The sequence below is a fragment of the Meleagris gallopavo genome, chromosome 5, assembly GCF_905368555.1.
Source record: "Meleagris gallopavo chromosome 5, MGAL_WU_HG_1.1, whole genome shotgun sequence".
Taxonomy (NCBI): Eukaryota; Metazoa; Chordata; class Aves; order Galliformes; family Phasianidae; genus Meleagris; species Meleagris gallopavo.
Window position 1 is genome coordinate 15,708,947 of NC_139408.1, and position 22,622 is coordinate 15,731,568.

The window sequence follows — 22,622 nt, forward strand, 5'->3', positions numbered from 1 at the left end:
CCCCGTCGCTCGGCGGTGCACGGGGAGTAAGAAGCGCCGGCCGGCTGCGTGCTGCCGGGATCCCTCCGCCCGGGGCTGCCCTTTAAATGTGAGGCGTCCCGTTGTGGGCGCTGCTCGTTCCGGCGCTTTAAGGGCGGGTTATCTCGTGGCCGCCCTCTACGGTATGCAGGTGTCCCTTCCACAGTCCCAACCGTGTGTGCGGCTGTAGTCCGCCCGGCAGAGCCGCCACCTCAGCGAGCAGCAGGCACCTGCTTCCCCTTGCGCCCTGACAGGGCTCTTTAAAAATGGCGCCCAGCGCTCTGTTCAGGGAGACGCGCCGAGAGCGCCGCGCTGCCGCCTGCAGACGGCGGGGCAGCGGGGGCTGCTCTCCCCGCCGGGCGGTGCTCCTGCGGGCGCTGATGGGGTGTGTTCCTGGGGCAGCGCCTCGGTGCAGTTGCTGGGTCACCCGCACGGTTGCGTTCTGCTCAAAGTTCACAAGTTTTACTGCACGCCCGATATTTTTAAGTTGCCCTTTGTGTTTCTTGATGCGGAGGTACGGTTTGTTCTCAGGCGTAAATTTTATAACTTTAGCAGAAGCTTTTAGAGTATTTGCATTCGGTATCAGTCACCGTGAACGTTTGTGGGAAGGACTGGCTGCAGAGAAACTTCTGAGAGCCGTTTGCCAGCATTGTGGATTCATTCCTCTGTGGTCATCAGAGGATCGCAGAACGGTTTGCTTGGAGGGAACCTTACAGCCCACCCAGGTCCCGCTCCGTGCCGTGGGCAGGGCTTATCCTCACCTGCTCGGGCTGCCCATCCACCTCTGCCCTGAGCTCCTGCAGGGATGGGACATCCACAGCTCTCTGGGCAGCTGTGCCAGAGCCTCACTGCCCTCTGAGTAAAGGATTTCCTCCTAACATCTAACCTGAATCTCTTCTTTTAGCTTAAAGCCGTTCCCCCTTGTCCTATCAGCATTATACTGTGTAAAAAGTCAGTCCTCCTGTTTATCAGCTCCCTTCATGTACTGGAAGTCTTCTGGTGGTACTTAGTAGGAAACTGTGTTTAAGGTTGTTAATAAAACACGCTTTTCACATGGAACTGGGTTTAATTTTACTTTAATTACCCAAGCGTTGCAGTTGCTAGAGATGGCATGGATTCCCACAACACAACTTTTGAACACATGGATGTTACTGTAACAAGGAGTTGCTCCTGAAGCTCAGCCTTGCCATGCCACGTTGTTAAACCAGATTAGCACAGTTTTTACATTTAATTTATAAACCCCAGAAAGCTTTACTTGGACTAGAATTCATCAGCAGGCAGTGACACTGTGATAATATTAGTAACAGCACTTGTATATTGTTTTATAGGTGCCTCAGCCTGTTCAGTGCATGCATGGAGTGGGCGGGCACTGCATAGCGTGGGACCAGGAGATGCCATCTCTGGTCCCAGTGGCATGAAGGGATCACTGCAGTTCGGCGGTGCATGGTGAGTTTGAATGGAGCTGAAGGAAGGGCAGCAAACTTTATTTATACCCTCCTGCAGGCTCCGACTTGTGATCTGAAAGCAAAGTGGACTGAAAGGACTCTCTCTGAGAATAACTTTATCTAAAACTTACTTCTGCTGCTATTCTGGTGGCTTTTCAGTTTGATTGCAGTCAATTTTGTTATTTTTCCTACTTTCTAGCAGCTTCCTACTGTAGGTCTTTCATTCAGTAACACAAAACGTTGCCTTTGAAAATCAGAAAGTCAGGTGGTCAAACCGTGATAGCATGCTTCAAAAATAAGTCTACTGTGTTAAACTATTTTGCCTGCCCATATTTTGTTCTGAAAACCAGCAGACACATGGTGACTGGCTCCAACTAGATGTCATCAGAAATTTGTTGTATTTCGTACTGTGAAAACCCCATAGAGAATTTCAACACAACTTTCACTTCCTAAATTCATGCTATCATTTAGGCTTAGTCGTCACAGGAATGCAAAGGGTCTCAGATCTGAAACTTTTATTGCTTCCTGGTTAATTATCAAAGAACAGGCATGATGGCATTATTTCTTACAGGAGTAAAAGTTTCTTTCAGTCACGTTACCCGGGATTTCAGTCACATGATGATTTTGTGACTTCCGCTGGATAATTTTTTTCTGATAATACAGGGCTGAATGATGTAGAATGTATGCCAGATGAGTTTATTTCAGTGTGCATTGGCAGGAATCAGTAGTTTTTAATTCCCAAAGTAGTGTTCCTAAACTGTGGATAGTCACACAATTTAGAAATAACTACATTTACTCTTTCCTAAGTTTGTAGCTCTTTCCACCTTGAGGAGATTTGCATTTTCAACGTCTCACATAGGCTGTGACCCTGTAATCATAATACTGCAAATGTTCTGAAAGCATCCAGTTTTCACTTAAAAATTGAGTTATTAAAATCTTTATGTGATGAGTGGTTTTGTAAATCCACATCTTTTAAGACATGAAACTTGAACTTTGGATTTGAGTTAGGTGTGGAGACCGCTGCATTGCGCTCGTGTAGGGCATCACACAGGTCCACGCTTCTACGTCTTCAGAACCAGACCCTCAGTCCTTTCACCTCCATGAAGAACAACTGCATCAAATACTGTCCAGTGGTACAAAAACCACATTCAGTTTCCAGAAAAAGATGTGGCTTTTGCTGAACTAATGGTGTCTTGTCCCTGTGTGACAGGAATGCTGTTGTTTATTTTTCTTTTATTTGCAGATCTGACTTGAAGACTGTAGTTATGAGCAATTTTGAGGAGTACAAACATGTAACTGAAAAGTCCATTGGCTACTTGACAATTTAACTCAGCATTTGGGATTTTTTTTTGCCTACTTTTGTTATGCAGGACTTTTGCATAGCCCGTGTAAGCATTTTTTGAAACAGGCATCTGGATGTGTGTGTGCCACTAACAAAGCTGAGTTGTCATACATGTTTTGGCTCTCCCACAGGCCTGCCTGGCGAAGGGCACCTCATGCAGAGAAAATTTTATAGCACAGAGGAGTACCTGGGGACAGAGCACACTGAATAACTCAGGGTGATGCTGCTCTGAGCCAGCCCCGAACTGTTAGTAAGACACGCTCCAAGCTGACTCCCATGCATAGTTTGACCCCTCCCCCCCGTTCTCCATTGCTCAGATGCACTGAAGCACTGTCCAATTTCATTGCCCCAAAGCACTCCTATTTATTGTACAAGCCCTATGCTAAAATCTCCAAGTTTGTCAAAGCATTAATAATAAGCTCGTTTAAAAATAACGCTTGTTATTGTCTTGTAGCTGCTATAACTCCTGTTGCAATTTTAAATTGCATATATACTATACCCAAATCTGTACAATCAATCCTGCTGATGGTAAGGGCACAGTGATGCCACTTCGTGAAGTAGAAACAGGAGGAAATAGAAGTGGAAGGAAGAGGCTGCAGTAAATCAGCAGGTGTAATGGGCTTGATTCTTCCTTCGAGATAATGTTCTACCTTCTGTTGACAGTAAGCAGATTTTCGATAGCTGTTATTTTTACTATTTGGAAGAAATGATGTTGTACAAAGCGTAACAGGTTTTACATTGCAAAGGGCATAGCGAGCAGTGGATAAGCACTTTCTATTGCATTGGATACACGAGGAGTTTGTTTCTTTTGTCTGCCGAGTAAGTACGTGTCTTCCCACAATGCCTTTGAGAGGATCAATCCCTTCCACTTATATCCATGCAGGAGCCTTAAGCACCCGATGCTCACCTCCCAGAGGAGCCGTGAGGTAGGTGTGCCACTGCCATCAACGTGTGATTGCTGTCACACATCAGTTTGTACCGATGGTTACAAACTTGAAGTTAAACATCACAAATGCATGTGAAAACGAATAAAATTAAAGACCATTTTCTATCAAAATCTTCTTAATTTATTAAAAAATATACATTTTCTCAGTAACAGATGGTCAATAATAGATGATAGATGGCCTCCTCTGTGTAAATTAATGGCTCTAATTCACTTGAGGGCTGCTGCTGATGTCATAAGCTGCCAGAGTGCAGCTTGAGTGATTTATTAACAGCTGCAGAAATCCTAGAGTGAATTACATCCTTGTATTCACTTAGGGTCTGCAGATTGTTATTTATAAGATATGGAGGTTTGTGTTTCTTCTATATTATAGAGGAATCTTTTATATGATTGTAATATATGGGCATGGTGTAGGACTGACTAATGTGGAAGTTCAGCTCCCCGTCTGCAGCAAAGGCAGTCAGATTTTCTCTACTCACACTTATCAGCATCAACCCTTTATTTTTAAAAGAAGCTAATCAACATCAGCAGATGTTCATTTAAGTCCTGCTTTATGGTTTTTTTTCCCCCAAAATGTCAAATACAAATAATATCAGTATCTTCTTTCCCAGGAATCCCTGTGTTCACTCAGTGTTTGTAGTCACTGCCCCTCTTCACGTTGAGCTATGTCCAAAACAAAAAGATAGTTGAGAAGTTGATGCTAGAGAGAAGTAAGTGCAATCTCTATTAATATCTGGATGTGTAGGAAGAAGGCAACAGATCCAGAAGTCTAGAAGAGGTGTCTGGAAACCAAAATCTCCCACATACAAAGAAGAGATTGTCCCATCTCCTAATGCTACCTCTGTGTAGGGAGAAAAGCTTACCTTTCTTCCATGAAATTCCTGTTCAGTAAAAGAAAATGTTTTCTCTGTGGCAGGGCTCAGAATATGTTTATCTTACACATCAGCCCACCTTAACATCTCAGACTCATTTTGCTAAGACTCAAATTCTCTCTGCAATGATCCATACTTCCCAGATTTATCTCATCCTTCTAAAATGTGAACGTATGAAAGCATATTAAATAATATTCATTTCTATAACCTTCCCATCCTCCCGAAAAGTGGGAGTAGGTGTTACAAAATCCTGTTTCTCAAACAAGGGATATATTTCCAACAAGTAATGTAAGTCCTAGAGGGAGAGTGAAGGGGAAATGAGAATAAATAATGAAGAGTTGCATGGCAGGAAGGAATGGTCAGAATTCATTTGCAAATGACTCTGTTATTTTTTTGCTGAAGATGTAAAATTTCTCAACAGAATTTAGCTGTGAGTGTTTGAATGCTAGCTAGATTCCAGTGAGAATACTTCCAGCTTTGTCTCTTCTCTGAGATTAGTTTTGTTTGTCTATGGTCAGATCTTGCTGGTCATTAGGAGAAGGCTGCATTTATTGTCAGCAAGAAATACTGCTTTGCTACCAAACAATTGCTGTTTTACTTCTGCTTTCCTTCACCAGCCTCTGTCTATATGAGTGACCTGTCTCAAAGAGGTACAAATGATGATTTTTTTTTTTTTTTCACAGAAAACAATTTGAATAAAAACAAGCTCTAGAAATTGTTCAGTGCCTTGAGGCAGAGTCCTCTGAAGTCATTATGAGTTCACTAATTTCAGCAAGCCTATTATTGCTACTATAGCATCATGGTCAAAGCACAGTCACTTTGAGATCCCACTATGTGAGATATTGCATGAATGTACAGAATGGTATCAAGAAACAGGAAAAATGTCTTTTTTCTGCTTTCTGGAGTGTAATGCTGCCCTCCTGATTATTTTGAAATTGCCTACAGATTTGTAGTAGTCAAAATTTGTATATCCAAAAGCTTGACTCTTCTTTCTTAGTTTTTAAATGTTTAGGAACTACGTATGGGGCAGATGACCAACTGGACCATAGCCTGTCTGTGATTTGCAACTTCCAGGTAATTTCTGAAACAGGCTCCTCTACTTCCTCTCAAATTGAATCTGAATCGGTTTATTTCCTTTTCCTCTTCAAACTGAGGTTAGTTTGTTTGTTGATTTGTTGGTTTTTGTTTGTTTGTTTGTTTTGTTTTACTTGTTCTGCATGCCTGCTTGTTTACTTTGGACTCAGTTTATACAAAGGATGCGGTGCAAAAATCTAAGAGCTTGTCAAGTAACAAGCTTAAGTTGCACTGATCTGTCATCTTCATGCTTTATGGTGACAAGTTTTATTGTCTCCCTGTAGCTCCATTGTCATTCAGAGATTCATTATATTGTCAGGGATTTTTCATTTTCTTTCATCCTATGGACAAGGAAAGCTATTAGTTCGATACTGTTGCAGTACTCAACACCTTTCTGTAGTCTCCCTTTTATAGTTGGGCTTTTCCTCCTTGTCCAGAATGGCAAATCACTTGAAGACTGTGGAGTCCCAGGTAATGATGTACATTATTTCTCCCTGTCTCTGCCTTATTTCTGTAAGTTTTGAGACAATTTGTTCCACAAACAGCAGCAAGCAGCCTAATGCTCTCAGTCCCTCAATTCCTGTAAATGACAAAATGAAGGTAGTTGTCACATGAATGGCTACCAAGAGAAACAATGTGCTATTTACTATTTATAGATTCGTGGTAAATGGCAGTGGAGCAGGTTTGGCTATGCAGTCTCTTTGAATCAAGCAGACTGCACATGTAGTAAGGAGGGGAACAAGGGTGGAGTTTCATGTATGCATTACAGAATTCTAAATCCAAAAATTATGCTATCTGCAGTTCTGTCGCTGAACAGTCTCCAGCTGTGTGAACAGCAAAGGCAAGCTTAGTGTCAAGTGGGTGAATGCAAACAAACACCCTTTCACCTCACAAGCTTTGTTACTGTTAAAGATGTTTTTTTATTTGTTTGTTTCTTTTATATATATATATATATATATATATATATATATATGTACATCAAGTATAGGATCCTGGAAAATTTCTGGTGGGTACTGGTCAGAATGCAATAGAGCATGCTGATTGAGGTGTTATTTGTCTGTGTATATTGCTTGAAAGGTCTATCTCAAACCTGAAAAGTGTTTTTAAAATGATCCAAAGGGTATCCTGCTTATTTCACGTTTTTGTTTGTGAATTTTGAGGCACTGACAGTGTTCTGCTCATTATCTGACCATATAATCTAATAGTAATTATTTTCTGGTCACAGCTTTTGGTCATATTGGAGAGAGATGCTGATATTCAGCTTTCTCCTTCTCATACCAGCCAGGTGAGCCTTTGGTTTTCTCCTGATGGGGGATAGTTCTCAGGTGCGCTTTTGTGACATGAGATGCTCACTCCTGTTAGGCTCTATCAGTACTAAAGACTTACTTCCCACTGAGTGTTGGATCCACTTGTGAATTGTGTTTCCAGTCTGGCATAAACCACGCAGGCACTTTAGCAAGAATGAATCCCATGAGAAGGGTGTTAAATCAAGCATGATGCTGTTTTCCCAATGGTTACCTAAAGCTCGAGCTATTGTTTCCAGAGAGGTTGCTTTACCCAGGAATGGTGCAGTGAGGAGAAAAAATTGCGGGTATGTAATTTTAACTTCACTCACAGGGTGAGCATAAGGATTTTTCCTCTCCCTGTAAAAAGATTAAAAATTAGGAAAAAAAAAAAAAAAAGAACGTTGCTGTTAAGCTGTTAAAAGATAAAAAGTAAGTCACGTGAAATGCTGCAGCATTCCTCTCAAGCAAAATTTTTTGCATTTGTGACTTGCTCAGAAAGAAAGAAGGCTATTTTCCTGTACAAGACTACACATTTCTGAAGTGTAAAAGAGGTTAATTTGAAGGAAGGGGAAGTATGAGGAGTTAAATTCTGTCCTTGGCTGCTTCATTCATTTGTTATTGGGAAGATTAAGAAGTATGAGCTAAAGCAAGTTTGGACAAGATATATCAACAAGTACAAGAGAGGAAAACAGCTTGAATTGGATATACACAGTTAAGGAAACTTCTTTTTTCCCTTGCATGTATGTTAAGATGGAAGCTAGTATCTTTCAGAGGTAGCTTTGGGAGCACATTGGAAGGCAGACAGACAAAATGTCCTTTAAAAGCCAGGCAGTTTTTGTTGAATTTGTATACAGTACCAGCTTATCAGTTATGTAGTCAAAATCACTTTTTTTTCTTCACTAAAGCTGTAAGATACACACAAATAATGGTGCTTCTCTGCTGAGGCACTTCTCCAGGTTCTTTGCTGTATCATCCCTACAGTTCTGCAGATGAGAATATCACACTATTCTACAGGAAAAGGATTGTTGTTTTAGAGCACTTTCTAAGCTTCAGGAGAGGTTCTGGAAGGCCCAAGGCAAATTCAGTCTGTAGAGATGGAATTTTCTGTAACTCTCCCATTTATTTTCCTGATTTATCCATATTATCACCAATGCCACGCTTAGGCTGACTGAGACAGGCTGTCGACCTACTCTTTCTGCAAATATAGATCGTTATAAATTATCACAAAGGAGGCAGTAGCTGCTCTAGATGCTATGGAAAATTTTGATCTTTATTCCAGTTGGTCATTTTGTTTGTCTAATGTCTGATAGAGTCTCTGGAATAGGTAACTCAGGCTTTGCTTACTTCAAACTGAAAGAAAAGTAGATCCCAGAAACATAGATTGATAGAATTGTTTGGCCATCTGGTCCAATTCCCCTGCAGTGAACAGGGACACCTACAGCTAGATCAAGTGTTCAGAGCCCCGTCCTGCCTGACCTTGAGTATGTCCAGGGACAGGACGTTCACCACATCTACCACCAGATCATTTGCTCATGTATAGTTTTCAGTTTTACAGTTACTTCATGTGCCTGTGATAAGAAAGTCTATCTCAATGGAATGGAATGGAATTACAGCTTTGATAATGTTCTGTCCTTAAATATGATAGAAAGTCTCACTGGACTCCAAAGAGCAATGCATTATATTTGCCTCATAACTGCTACAGGAATTGCTGTGATTGACCTGCTTCCTTGTAGCTGTAAAACACATTGAAATGTATTCTGTCTTCCTGCTTGCTCTCTGAGGAACTTTTTACAGGTATAGCACAGTACAACCCCAAGTCATCTTTGGTAATGCTACTGGAAATTAGGCTTTTTCCACTCCTTTATGGACTACGTCCTGATGACTTGGTCCTTTCTGTGAAAAGTGCAAAGTGGCAGATGTAAGAGGGGTGATTACAAATTGAGTCCCTGTGAGCATGGCTGATACTGTTAATGACAAAAGGATGGGATCAGAGAGTCTCAGAAAGATGGATTTCAGTGTGACAGGAGTACCTGTCTATTCTGACGCTGTGGAAAATGCCTTCCTCTTGGTCATGCTCAAAAGCTGTCTGCTTGCTTTTCTACTCAGATGCAACTGTTTCCTAACAACTTGCAGAGGAGGTATTGGGAAAGCACAAAATCTTTCTGTTGAAAATGTGACCACAAGAGGTTAGGGAAAGGACCAGAATGACAAATTCCTCCATATAGTTCTCTCTCTCTCTCTCTCTCTCTCTCTCTCTCTGTTTAGCATCTATCCATGAGATAATGGCATCTATGACATAAAAGTTGCCCCAGTGTACAGATGCTGCTCTAAGTGTTGACAAAGAAACTGCCTATGCTCAATGACTGAGTACAGATCTGGCTTGCCTGATTCAAGTGCCTGAGTCTGTTGCTGAAGGCCTGCCACTTAAATGCCAAAAACTCCAAGTTGCCCCTGAGGTGAGATGGAGTGAAACAGGGAAACTTCCTCAGGAGGAAATACTGTGTCCAGATATGGAGTCCTCAGTATAGGAGGGATGTGAACATGTTGGAGCATGACCAAAGGAGAACCACAAAGGAATGGAACACCTCCCCTATGATAACAAACCGAGAGCTAAGGCTGTTCAATTTGGAGAAGAGAAGGCTCCAGGGAGACCTGATAGTGGCCTTTCAGTATCTTAAGGGGGGCTGGTAAGGCGAGGGACAGGGTCTTTAGCAGGGTAGGATAGGACAAGGGGAAATGGTTTCAAACTAAAAGAGTTAAAAAAAATTGACCATAAATATAATGAAAATGTTTTTTTACAGTGAGACATTGGCACAGGTTGCCCTGAGTGGATGCCCCATCCCTGGAGACATCCAAGGTCAGGCTGGATGGGGGTCTGAGAACCTGATCTAGTGTAGATGTCCCTGTTCGCTGCAGGGGAGTTGGAGTAGATGGCCTTTAAGGATCTCTTCTGTCTCAAACAATTCTATGAGTAGCAGAAACTTTCCTTGAAATGTCTGAGTACTGATCGGCAGTCCATTCCTTTTAAGGAGATTCTGGGTTTTTTTGGTCTGTTATTTAACACATGAAGAGGAACTTTACAGTTCTGCTTTCAGAAGCACATTTTACCATCCTGTTAGAAAGCTGCTTCTCCAACATCTGTCTGCCAACACAAAAGGTCATAACAGCCTGATTTGCCACTTGCACAGGGAGTCAGAGCCTATTTTACCATTTACCTTACATTTTACATATGTAGCTTTCTTTGCATCATCATTAATGTGTAAAAAATTAACTACCTGCTGGCTACCATAATAAATGCTTAATCCTGAGAAAAGGCTATCAGGCTCAAATTCTAAGGAGAGGTGACATGGCGGGGGAGCTGGCAGGGGAGGGGACTACAGACACTATTTCACAGACAACTACCTTCTGGGTAGTAGTAGGACACACACAGTTTGTGAATAATTAGGGAAAGCTGAAGGCAGTGGGAAGGCCTTCATTTCACTGAAGACCCCGAGGGTAAGAGCAATGCCTTGTTGAATGTCTGTCAGCCAAGCTGAGGCTAACAGACTATATCAGATCTTGTGTATCCACAACAGAATTCCAGGCCCTGTGGTCCTGTGCATAAAAGGAACTGTGTGCAAGCCCCAGCTACTAAAGATGTTATTGTATCTGCAGCACTGTGCTAAATGCAAAGGGATTAGTGTACCTTGACAGCAATTTGTAAAGGTTTTCTAATTTACAGCTGTCTCTGGAAGTAATTGAGTGAGTTTTTGCTTCGCTTTCAAACAGCTTTTGTGTTGACATTGGGAAGCACAGAAGAATAATTGTGGTTTTTCCTGTCCAGCTTTACTCCTGGTAGTGTGTTCTTCTTCACAGGAGAGCAGAAATAGCTGGTATTTAACAGCAACTCCTTTAAAGAACTGCATGACTGAAATCTGAACTTGTTCTTTGTTATAGCTGCCTCCTGATAAGCCTGAGCCTTCTTTCCTTTGTGGTGGAATATCATAAACAGTCCTTTGCTTTAATTTTTTAAATAGAAATATGTAATTTCTGACGTATTCACTCTTGACTTCTGCCTTCCTTTTTTGTCCAGAAAATATAGATACTCTAGATATTTCATAGAATCATAGAATCACAAGGTTGGAAATGACCTATAAGATCATCTAGTCCAACAGTCTTCTCATTACCACTGCTACCAAGCTACTAAACCATATCTCGCAGCTCCTCATCCAGACGCTTCTTGAACACTGCCAGGGACAGTGACTCCAGCACCTCCCTGGGCATATGAGTAGTTTGGGTTACAATATAGATGTGTTAAAACCTACTTAAAATGATATTTGGGCAGCAAACATAGCTAAATGCTAAATGTCAAAATTATATTTCACAAGCTTGTCTCCTGCATCAGCTCCTCTTAGTTCCTGGTCTCCCAGGCCTTTTGCATCCCATGATAACAGCTAGCCTGTTCTCTATGATTTTCTTCATTCAGTGTCCATTAGGAGTAGCAGGCAGGGCCAGTAGGACAGGGTTGGCCAGTTGCACACAGCCTTACCCCAAAGAACTCACTTCATGCCAATGCCCTCTTTCCAGTCGTCATCTTGCCAGAGCCATTCAGGGCATCTCATGCTCATCAGGTTGGACTTTACTGTTAAGGCTGAACCAAAGCTTTGTGTGTGGATTTCAGGTGATACCTTCTGCATTCTTCTATAAATTGCGATGCTTCTTGTTTTCATTCTTTTTCCAGTTACTCAGTGTTGGAGTTAAAACTTTAGGCAGCAAGCATAATTGACAAGCAATCAGCAGTGGGCTGGTGAAAGTACTTGTATGCTCTTAAAAGTCAAATGGCCCCTTCAGACTGGGAGATATTTGGCCAAGAAGTAATATGTTTATTACAGTTTATTACATATACTGATCCCAAAGGGGGAGGGGGGGAGGAGGGAGGAATAGAATAACTTCTCTTAGCTGCACGTTTTTTGTTTGTACATTTATTTACTGAAGGCAGAAAAATATGTTTGATTGAAGCACAAGTAAATGGTATCAGCAGGACTAGGAGAGGTGGCTCTGCTTTTGGTATATTTTTCAGCAGCATTTTGTTGTTAGTGACCAAACACTGTTCTCTTGAGTTATTCCGTTACAGCACATTCTAGTCTGTAGTCCACTCTGCTACGTCAGGGAATGGAAATTCCACAGACCTTCAGCCAGTAATTTGGTCATTAACAATATCAGATAATGCATAGTAGGCATTTTACAAAATCCTTGCTGCCTGTGGCTGATTGTACACCTGTCTATCCCGCAATGTGAAAATTTTAACTTATTTCATGAGTAAGATGATTTGATTTGTATCTGAGCCCTTTGGAAGCAAAAAGTTTTCTGAAGTGGAATTTTGTGGAGGAAATTTTGACCAGAGATCTATTAATGGACTTGTGGTGAGACAGTAGGTACACATAACAGAGTGACAGTGCCCTTTTATTTTCTTTTGGGCAGCACAATGTCAAGCTTGTTTTCAAACATGGGATTAAGGGATCTTTGCTCTCTTGCTGTTTACAATCTTATTTATGATTCCACTTCTAATCTTCCTCTTTTAGGAGAAAACTGTGAAGTTGGGTGATTCATTGCTGATAATACCTAACACCCCCTGACTCTGTTAGCAAAGCTTAGATGCAGATGAAGTGGTCATGGCTGTCAACAATGAAGTTATTTCAGAAATTTGGAGAAAACAATGGAGGGAGATGAATGTATGTCTTCTTTCAGAAGTCTGTACTTACTCAGCCTAAAGAATGTCACATCAGCTGTGCATTCTTCATACGGTTATTCTTTAAGACTAGCCATGGACTGTAGTTGATATGGTTGCCCATTTAATACATAATGGAAACAACGTTTTGTGCTGAACAATCTCCACTTGCCAGATGGAATGTGCTGCATGATGTCCTAAAGAGGTTGATTCCTGGAGAGACTGATATTTCTGCTGAGACTGACGAGATATCGGGGCTAATGGACTCATCAGCCACAAGATGAGTGCCACAGAAGAATCTTGGAATTCTCTTGGAGTTTCTGATGGAATGTTTGTTCCCCATTGTGTTTGCACTACCCAAATTTATTGACTTTCAGTTCATATCTTGATACTATACTTGTTTTCCCAAACCCTTAAAAGTGATGATACCTGTGTGCATGCATTTGCCCAAATGAACAGTAGAGACTTGTTAAAAACCGACTGCTGTGGAAAACTGGTCTTTTAATACAATCAAAAACATATTCTATAACTGCTTAATACTCACTTTTGTTTAATAGAAACATCCTCTAATCCACTGGAAGATACGGACCTAGAAAACTGAGAAATAAATACAAACCAGGGACTATCAAATATTTTACCTTCTGAATACTCCGTTCTTCTAGCTCATTGTCCTAAATTATCTTTTTTTCTCTAGCAGAGCAACATGACATCTCACTTGCATTCTGAATTTTTAGAAATACAAACATTTTTCAGGATATTTTTAATAAGCTGTTAGTAAAATGCTCTTCCTGATTTCTTGCAGACTCCTTTGGAAAGTTAAGGTTCCATAAAACCCTCGAGGAGTCATTTAAAAGAAAATTTAATGATGTTTTTGCTTCAGAGCTTATGAAAGAAAAATTTCTTTGGGAGGGAGGGAGAAGGGGAAGGGAAATTGAACTTTTCAAATCAATCTCCTGCAATGAGGAAGGCCAGCTCATGAATAAAACTTGTTAAAAACAAAGTTTCTAAGTAAAGGAAAAGGCAAACTGTAATTGAGAGCTACTATTCAAGGAAGCTCTTGAGGCCAACATCAGCAAAGCTTTTGGTTCACTACCGCAGTCCAGGCAAAGCAGCACTGCTGTAAAATAACTGAGGCAGAAAAAGGCTACAATTTACCTCCTTTATGGTTGCTAGGTAAGAACACACACAATAGCTAGTTCTGACTTGCTTGACAGTTTTTTGGGGAGATGATGCCCCACAGGACATTGCCCTTACCTTTATTTAAACCCATGGAAATCTCTTACTAGAGAATATTCACATGGAGGATCTGCTGGCGTTGCCTTCAGAGAGAAAGATAAATGTTAGCACTTCAATTTCAGAATTTAAGACAAGATCTTTGGCCTTTTCTCCCCATAAATGCCATTCATTTAGTGTATTTTAAAAGCTTTATCCTAGTCTTACATGTATACCTGAAGCTACAATTCAAAATCAATACCTTCTCTTTAAAATTTATTTGATGCATTACTGTACTGGCAAGAATTTCCAATGGCAACACTGGGAAATTAGAGATTAGTTCATAAGTAAATACCTGAGGTCCAGCCTCAGAAAGATACCCTCGTTTAAAAAGAACAACTTCATTATTTTTGCTTTTATATATGATAACTGAATGAGAATAGTTTTCCTCATGATTAGAAAAAATGTGACTGGTATTATTTTCTTTCTTTCAGTGGCAGTTTCTGGGCTGTTAACAAATTTGGGGAAAATGCTTGTCTAATCAGGCCACATAAGACCAAATGCATCCTCCATCTTGGTCCCCTGGGTCATACGGAGCTCTTCACTGCATTGTTCCTCCTGGTGCTTAATCTGACCTGCTATGGAAGAGAAGCTGCTTTAATCGTGTTTGCTTGCTACACAAATTTGTCTGGCAAACTGATTTTGCTATACTTTTCTTTACGCTAGAAATCTTAACAAAACACTTTCTCAACTGATGGCTTTTTTCTCCCAACAGTTTGGGTCCAGCTGCTCGTTTAACAAATAGCAGTGTTGCTCTTTTCTTTTAGCACACTCTAATAAACCAAGAGTAAATTACTGGCTGACCTACTTACCGGGATTGCTTAAATAATCCTCAATATGGCAGTATAATTTGATGCCTTAAAATACAGGGCATACAAGTTGCAAGTTAAACAAAGAAATATTGAATGTTAATGAAAACACAATTGGGTAATATAATTGCCTAAGGGATATTATGTTTCATATCTAATATTCCCCTCCCCTTTTTTTTCCTTATCTGCAGCATTTTGTTCTTTTGTCTGGTAGATGAGCTAGTTACCCAATCTCTGAATGATCTGGGCACATCTGATCTGCAGCTAAAATAAGTTTACAAAAGATGTGATTGTGTTTCTATCTTTAATAGGCAGTATGTTTTAAAGGAAGGGCCAAATGCATGGTTGCATTACCCCATTTTTTGCTTTGTGCATTTGTAGTCATCTCTATGCAATTCCCTGCAATGTCCCTTTTTAAAAAGAAGAAAAATAGCTGGGGAACAGGGGAATATATAAAAATACTTACTACACGCATTCTACATTATCAGCATTTCATATGACTCACATTATAGAGCTGAACCTAAATTTCTCCAGATCTCAAATGACATACATCTACTTTCATATTTGTCCATCTGGGACAACTGTTTTATAGCAATAAGTAAAATATGAGAGAGATGCTATCCTGTCATAATTCTCTGCTTATTTTTCTTTCCAGTTGCTCCCTCATCCCTGTTACATTGACCTGAATCCCCTTACTGTAAAACATTAGCATGTAGTGCACTCTACTGTTTGCCTATCTTAACAGTTACCAAATAACTCTAAGCTTCAAATAAGACGTACTTAGAGTTGCAGCTCAAATCTTGGCAAGGATGGCTCTACTTTTCATTTTTCCTGCGTGGGCACACCAGACTCCAAGCGGTCTCTAACTGAGAGATAGATTTTGACCTGAAGCTCCTGAGCATGGCTGAATTTAGAGATGCTAAACATTACTGGTCATCAATATGAATAAATTACTTCATCACAAATCCTTGAGTAACCAGATTTTTAATTTCCACATAGTTGCTTGGGAACCTTTTAGGATCTAGGTAGAGGTGTACCTGCCACAGAAGAAGCTATTCAGGGAACGCGTGCTTTCTGGTAAACTAAACAACATTGTACCTTCAGCTCTGTAGAAGCTCATACAATCTTGTCTTAAATGAAGTCTATTTATGACACAGCTATGTGGATTCTTCTATCTGGATGTGTCAGATTTCTGATCTAATGAATTATAGTCATCTGAAAAGACATGGATACCTGATCCAACAAGCATCACTTTGCCTGAGGAAGGACACTATTGACTGAGAAAGACCCAAGCAGGTAATGGAGAAAAAATACGTGTGGTTAGCAAATGAAATCTATTTTAACAGCTTTCAGCAAAGAACTGACAGTATCTAGATTAAACTGGAATGTTTGGTCACCTCAGTAGCTGTGGAACAAAGAACAAGACTCAAGTTATACCATGAGACACATTTGCATTCAAACAAGACTATGAGAATAAAGGCCTAGATTTAGAGGAACTTGGCTACAGTTTAGAGGCTTGATAACTCTGGTGGTAGTTGAAAAATGCAAAGAGAAAAGTTGTGGAGCCAGGTTTGTTCACAGGTTGTCTTTACAGAAGATTTCAGAATACAGTTCTTTGCTTAATTTTAGGACCTATGTACTGCTATGTACAACTGTCATGTTGTCTAGGAGACTGTTGAATTATCACAAAGAACGTGATGAAAGCTTTCTGAGTCATATAAGACCAGACTGGTAAAGCCCTAGAAAATTTTTACAGAAGAAATTGCGTATTGACTCTAAGTGGGAAAGGACGAAGTGGATTTGGTAATTTTAAGTTCTGATAGTGATGACTAAGAATTAAGAGGAAACGAGAAACAAGTAAAATGCATAGGATGCCACTTAGCTGCATTTCTCCATCTGTTCTTAGGATTCCAAGTATTTAGTTAGCATTACTGACATAAGCTTACTGTAACACCTAGCTCCTTATTCAGAGAGAGGAACTAGAATACGGTTGTTAAATGTAAGTGCCAAAGCAGTGCAAAAATTAGAGGGAAGATTAAAATCCAAACCTCCTTTGCCCTAACAAACACTTCCTTCCTGCTCTTTCCAATCAGGTTTATTCTAGAATGACAGTCACAGCAAGATCTTTGTTGAATGTCTGTATAGTAGAGATTACTAAATTGGCAAGCTTTTTGCATTCTTCCTCTTAGGGTTTGTATTTATGAAGACTGCATGGAGATATTTGAACTAGCTGCAAACCAGAAGGTGTAAAATAGCCTGCACAAATCTTTATACTGCTTGAGCTAGGTGGCTTTCAGCATCTGAGCTAGTTAGTGTAACATGCCATTCTGTGGCGACATCTGAAGCCTGCAAGTCTTCAGCCTCCCTGTGCTCTAAGGGAAGGTATTTTTCCTATGGCATAGCCAGTTTCAGCTGGATTGTTCCCAGCTGTTCAATGTTTCCTGGAGAAGGTGTGTTACTGCTTTTAGTAGTACTCATTAGGAAGTTCTGGAAAAAACACAGCAAAAGCCTCTCACTGCATGCCTTTCTTATACAGCAGTGCTTGTATGCAAAGCAAGATGCATTTCTTCAATCTCAGAAAAGGGTTGAAAGAAAGGTGGAAGAGGAGAGGATTTTCTCAGCAGTAGAAGGAATGAGGTTTCTCACAACACTTGCACGATCTACCCAGACAAATTCCTTCTGAATTCCCATGCCAGAGGTCAACAGGTGGAAGATCACATCTCTCAGTGGGGAAACCTGCTCTGAGACACTCCTTCCAAGTAGTTTGAAAGGGTGTGGTTATATGTGCATGTCCCAGCAAGTGCAAATTGCACTTCTTTGCCTGACTGGGCACCCTTTTGAAGTCTTCAGGAGTATGGCAGTGCCCTATTTGAAAACAGCATGCCCAGCTGGTGAAAATAGGTGGTTCTTCCACTACATTTAGCATTGGTGAGGTCTCACCTTGAATATCATGCACTGTTCTGGGCTCCACAATGTAACAAGGATGTTAAGATCCTTGAAAGCATCCAGAGGAGGGCACCAAAGCTGTGACAAGGCTGGAGGCACTCCTGTGAGGAGGGGCTGAGGGCACCTGGGTTGTCTTGTCTGGAGAAGAAGTGACCTCACTTCACCATGAGGAAGCACTGGGACAGGCTTCCTACTGAGGTGGTGATGCCCCATGCCCATCATTGTTGAAGAGGCGTTTGGAGAAAGTCCCCATTAATATGCTTAGCCATTATGTGATCAGGTGGTTGAAGTTCCTGAGCTTTGTAGGTCTACTCAACTGAACTTTTCTATTCTAGAATAAGCTGAGATAGAAGTTGTTTTTTTTTTTTTTTTTCTGACACACTTGTTCGCCCAGAGAAGCTGGTTTGAAACCTTATGCACATAGGCTTTAAAAGCACTAGAAATTCAGTTCCTGCTATTTCAAGGAGACAGAACAGAACACTAATTTGGTAGCCCTTATGAGTCTAACATGCTGTAAAAGATGCTGCTCAAAGTGTCATGAAGGAAAATCTAAATTTGCGATGATCTAATATCTTGTGCTCAACTGTTCAGTGATTTCAGTTGGGAGAGAATAAAGAATGTTTGATATTTAAAACTGAGAAGATATTGGCCAAAAGAATTAGGAGGGCAACCCCTAGGGGCCAGAGGATATTGTATATGGATTTTGTATCTTACAAAAGGACGAAATCAATTATAAACCTTGCCAGATTGTGACTTTTTAATCATCTACAAAAATATTTGCTACAGTAGAATACAGGATCTGTTAGTACCTTTTTAAATTTTATCCTTTCTGTTGTCATTTCAAATGAGTGAAAAATTGCTGAGAAAATGGAGGCATCTGGACATCAAGCAGTATTCAATATACAATTTATATTAAGATGGTCACTCTCCACTTGTTTTCAGTGCTGCTGCTATTCATCTGAGACCTTGCATTTGACTGAGCTTGGAAATCTGCTTGCTGTGGTCAACCCAAGCACCAGGCTCTGTTCTGAATGTCTAACAGTCTTTCTGTCTAAATAAAATGTTGGAGAGAAATGGAAAGTGGAGGGACTATTTCCAGAGAGCTGCGCAGCTGGGCAACTCTGATGGTTATGCCAATAGGGATTAGGCCATGCAACGTCCTCAGACTATTAGGGAACAGAGCAGTGCCAGCCTCTGCCAGGGTACAGTGCAGTTGCATGTAGCAGTGCAATGAGTCAGGCAGCATGCAGGATGCAGCATGAAAACAGCATTTCTTCATTTGAACTGACAGCATTTGATGGAACACATCAGAAGCTATAAGGGCCAGGAAGCATTTCTTTTCAGCCGGGCTGCTGATGTCAACTTGGATAGCAGATATTCCAGCTAGATTACAGAAGCAGGGTAGAAAAGGTCTCTTCTTTCTCACAATATCCACTGGTTAATTTTACTTATTTTCCCCTGGGTTTCTCTGCTTTCTCTTCTCTTATACTGAGACCTCTGATATTTTCATATGAAAAATTGAAAGCCTGTATAACCCTTGTTCTGTATCACTTTTCTTATGAACAGAGAGGCAGGATTGGCAGGAAAATAGAGGTTAAATACCTGTACTTTCTTGCTTTCCACTTATTTAAAAAGTCAGTGTACGTATGCACCTGTGCACAAGCTGAAATTCAAAACTGGATTCCAGCACTGAAAATTCATACCATACTTTAATTGTGCCTCATGCAGTCAGATTATATACAATGATCTGATGCATGAAATGGCAAACAGAGGCATTCCGTGGAGACTGAGAGTTGGCAGTGGCAACCCTATCAAAACATTGGCAGGAGTGCTTGGTCTGTAAGCCTCACATAAAGCCAGGGTCTCTCTGTGCTCTAAATCTGACCTGCATGAGGAAAAGAATTGCAACACTAACTGAGGTAACTGGAGAAATCTTACATGCTAGCCTTCTTCTCTTTTGGACCCCTTCTGCCCTAACTCAAAGAATTTTGCTGTGAGCTTACCAATTCATACATATTCATACTGCTTATTGAGTGAGACAACAGATTGGCTATTTAATCGCCTGCTTGCTGTTGTTGCTACACTTTGTTAAGCAAAAAATTCAATTTTTACTTTCCTCTTACATCAGTCTCTTTAAAGTTGTCTTAGCGTGTTCAAATCGTTGTAGGTATCATGACCAGGACAATTTTCGTACATTAGTATTATTACAGTGCAGCTTGGAGAAAAGCTTTGGGTTAGGGTTCCAAAGCAGTAGGCTCTATATGTAGACATTGTGCATTCTCTATACTGCTTGTCACTTGCAGGTTTCTCTGGGAAGATGCAACACACAGAAAATGACAAGAAAGGAAGACCATAAATTTACTTGTCTTAATTGCCCAGACAGCTACCAACAGAGGCAGACTCAGAGTTCAGCTGCTAGTCCCAGGCCTCAGCTCACTGGACTGGTTGGCCGCTGTATACCAACACATCACAACTGGCCATCTCACAGGAGTGTCAGGGCTTGTTGTTTGAATTAGCTGCCAGTTATAGCCTCAGAGATGGATAAGGGGAATGTTTAGTGATGGTGACGATGTGACCCAGCAGCAGAGGGAAGTTCCCTCTGTCCTCTCCCAGCATTGGGAATGTCAACAAAGAGTGAGGACAGACCTTTTAATTGTCTCGTCCTAGCCAAAAAGCAAACAAATAAACACACACACACACACACACACACAGAAACACTGAACAAAACCAACCAACCAAACAGAAACCTTGCTGACAGTTTCAGTCTATGATTTGTTTGCAAATAAATAAACTGAGTAGTGAAAATTTGCTGTCTACCAACTGGAGTTCTGTTTCTGTTCTGTGTAGCTTGGATGGCTGTAGCTTCTTGGATGGCTGTAGCTGAGAAGGCTGTAGTAAAGGAATAGACAGTTCCTTTGTTTATGCACTGTTTGAATCAGTATGCAGCTATTGGTATGAAAAACAGCCATTCCCTGAGCATCCTGCCTATAGAGTGACTGCTTAGAAAGTGCAACTATGAGGTACAAGCTCTGGCAGGGAGGGGTAGTGATTAGTGATTTCTAATGTACACTGATATTTTTTTTGAACACTTTGAAAAGAGTTAAACAGCAGAGTCTCCTGATTCACTTTTCACATCCCAAGGCTGTATCTTACAATAAGGAAGGATTTCCTGTCCCCATGGAAGGAAACAAGTTTAAAACTATGGTGGCTGGGGATGGCCACAAGCTGGCCGCCCATATTCAGCAGGACTGATGAGCTTGTGTGCAATGCAGCCAGCATCAGCAAGACAAAGACAGAGATAATGAACATTGGAACTAACCCAGAGAATGAAGGGAACCAGCAGCATTTGATGAGAGCTGAAAGGAAAACCCGGATGGTGTTTCTGAGCAGTGCAGTCCCCTCCAGTTCTTCAAAGGATGCCAGAGCAGGGGGAGAGGACGGAACAAGTAGATCGCACTTCAGTGCATCCACGCTGTCACAAGGTAACCTGCTCCTGGACAGCTGCAGGAGGGTGAGGGATATTGACGAACCTCTCTGTTCCCCTTGGGAAGCATTTAGCAGAGAGCTGTGAAATGGATGGAAAGAGTTAATGGCTGTGAATTCAGACTGCCTCCTCCCCACTATTTTCTCTTCCCCTCCCAGTGTTGTTTCTTTACTGCAGTACTCAATCTGAGCTGTCGATGGAGCAGCTTCCTTAGTGCATGTATCGAGACATGCAAACAATGGCTTCTCCAAAACTCAGACAAAGCACTTAAGAAAAAAGCAAATTCAGAAAAGGGCCTATTTGACATGCATGCTCAGGTGTCTGTCTTAGTGCTTCTATTTAGTGATCACAGTTCTTTTTGCTTGACCTTACTGAGGAGGGAACTCCAAAGCCATCATAAGACCCCTCCTCCTTCTAGATTTCATCCCTCTTTTCTCTATTTGCCCCCACAAGAGAAGCAGTCATAAAGGAAACAAAAGTAAGGATGGGACAGAAGTTTTAATAGTGCCAGTGAATTCAGTGCCCACTGAATGCCATCTTGACCAATGAGAAACAAGGAAGTAAGTAGACATTCCTGTCCAGCTTCTGCAAAAACAAGTTCAAAGAGATTCAGTTCCAGCTTTCAGCAAGCCCAATCCTTCCAGGAAGACTTCAAGTACAAATGATTTTAAAAATTAGAGTCTTTCACATATCTGTTGCAGCATCTTTTGAGTTTTCATTTTTGGGATGAGTGTGGTCTAGGAGTTACATTTAAGATGCCTGAGTTGTTCTTAGGGCAGCCCTCTCTTCATTTGCTAAAAATCATCTCAGGCTTCTTGAGATGAAGTACGCTTAGGTTCGAACTAACGTCTCTGTATACTTTCAGCCAATGCAGCTGACTTAGAGAACCATTTTGACTGGGAAAATGTAGGTAATTAAGACATTCCTAACACTCGTGAAAGGAAAGGAGAGAAGGAAAACAAAGAAAGCAGAGGAATGGAGAGAAAAAAGGAAAAAAGGAAGTATCAGTACATTAGAGGTTTGGCAAGGAAATATTCGTGGAATTAAAAAGTGTTTTTTGCCATTCCTGCAAAAACACTTCTCAATTTGGCTGAGTTATAAGACTATGAAAGCTACTATTCCTGCATGTGCAGTAGAATTTCTTAGCAGCTCTGCTCTCTTGCTGTGTAAATACTCTGCTCTCAGCAGATGATACTCCCATATCCCACCAAGCCCTGAACATCTTTCTGCAGGCAGAATCTGAAAATACAATTGTCCAGATTTGAACAGCACAAATTTGATGTTAGAGCTCTGGCATGAGGATTTCTAGGAAAGGACTGATATTTCCTAACTGCGCTTTGACTTGCTTATCTTATTTCTTCTTCAGAGCACAAGATTCCAGGTGCTAGGTCATGACCTGAACAAATGATCGAGCACCAGGTGAG

The 22,622-nt window shown here is 41.0% G+C and overlaps 1 long non-coding RNA gene across 3 annotated transcripts; it reads left to right on the forward strand.

Moving 5' to 3' along the window:
* Positions 1–47: 47 nt before the first annotated feature.
* On the forward strand, positions 48–13,317 carry LOC116216657 (uncharacterized). 3 transcript variants are annotated; one of them, XR_014883443.1, is made up of 5 exons: positions 48–161; positions 1,347–5,694; positions 6,095–6,165; positions 6,920–6,979; positions 12,542–13,317. It is a non-coding gene; the product is annotated as an uncharacterized LOC116216657 (long non-coding RNA). The 3 variants fall into 3 exon arrangements; XR_014883442.1 differs by having other exon boundaries at positions 1,347–6,551; XR_014883444.1 differs by lacking the exon at positions 6,095–6,165.
* The last annotated feature ends 9,305 nt before the right edge of the window (positions 13,318–22,622 follow it).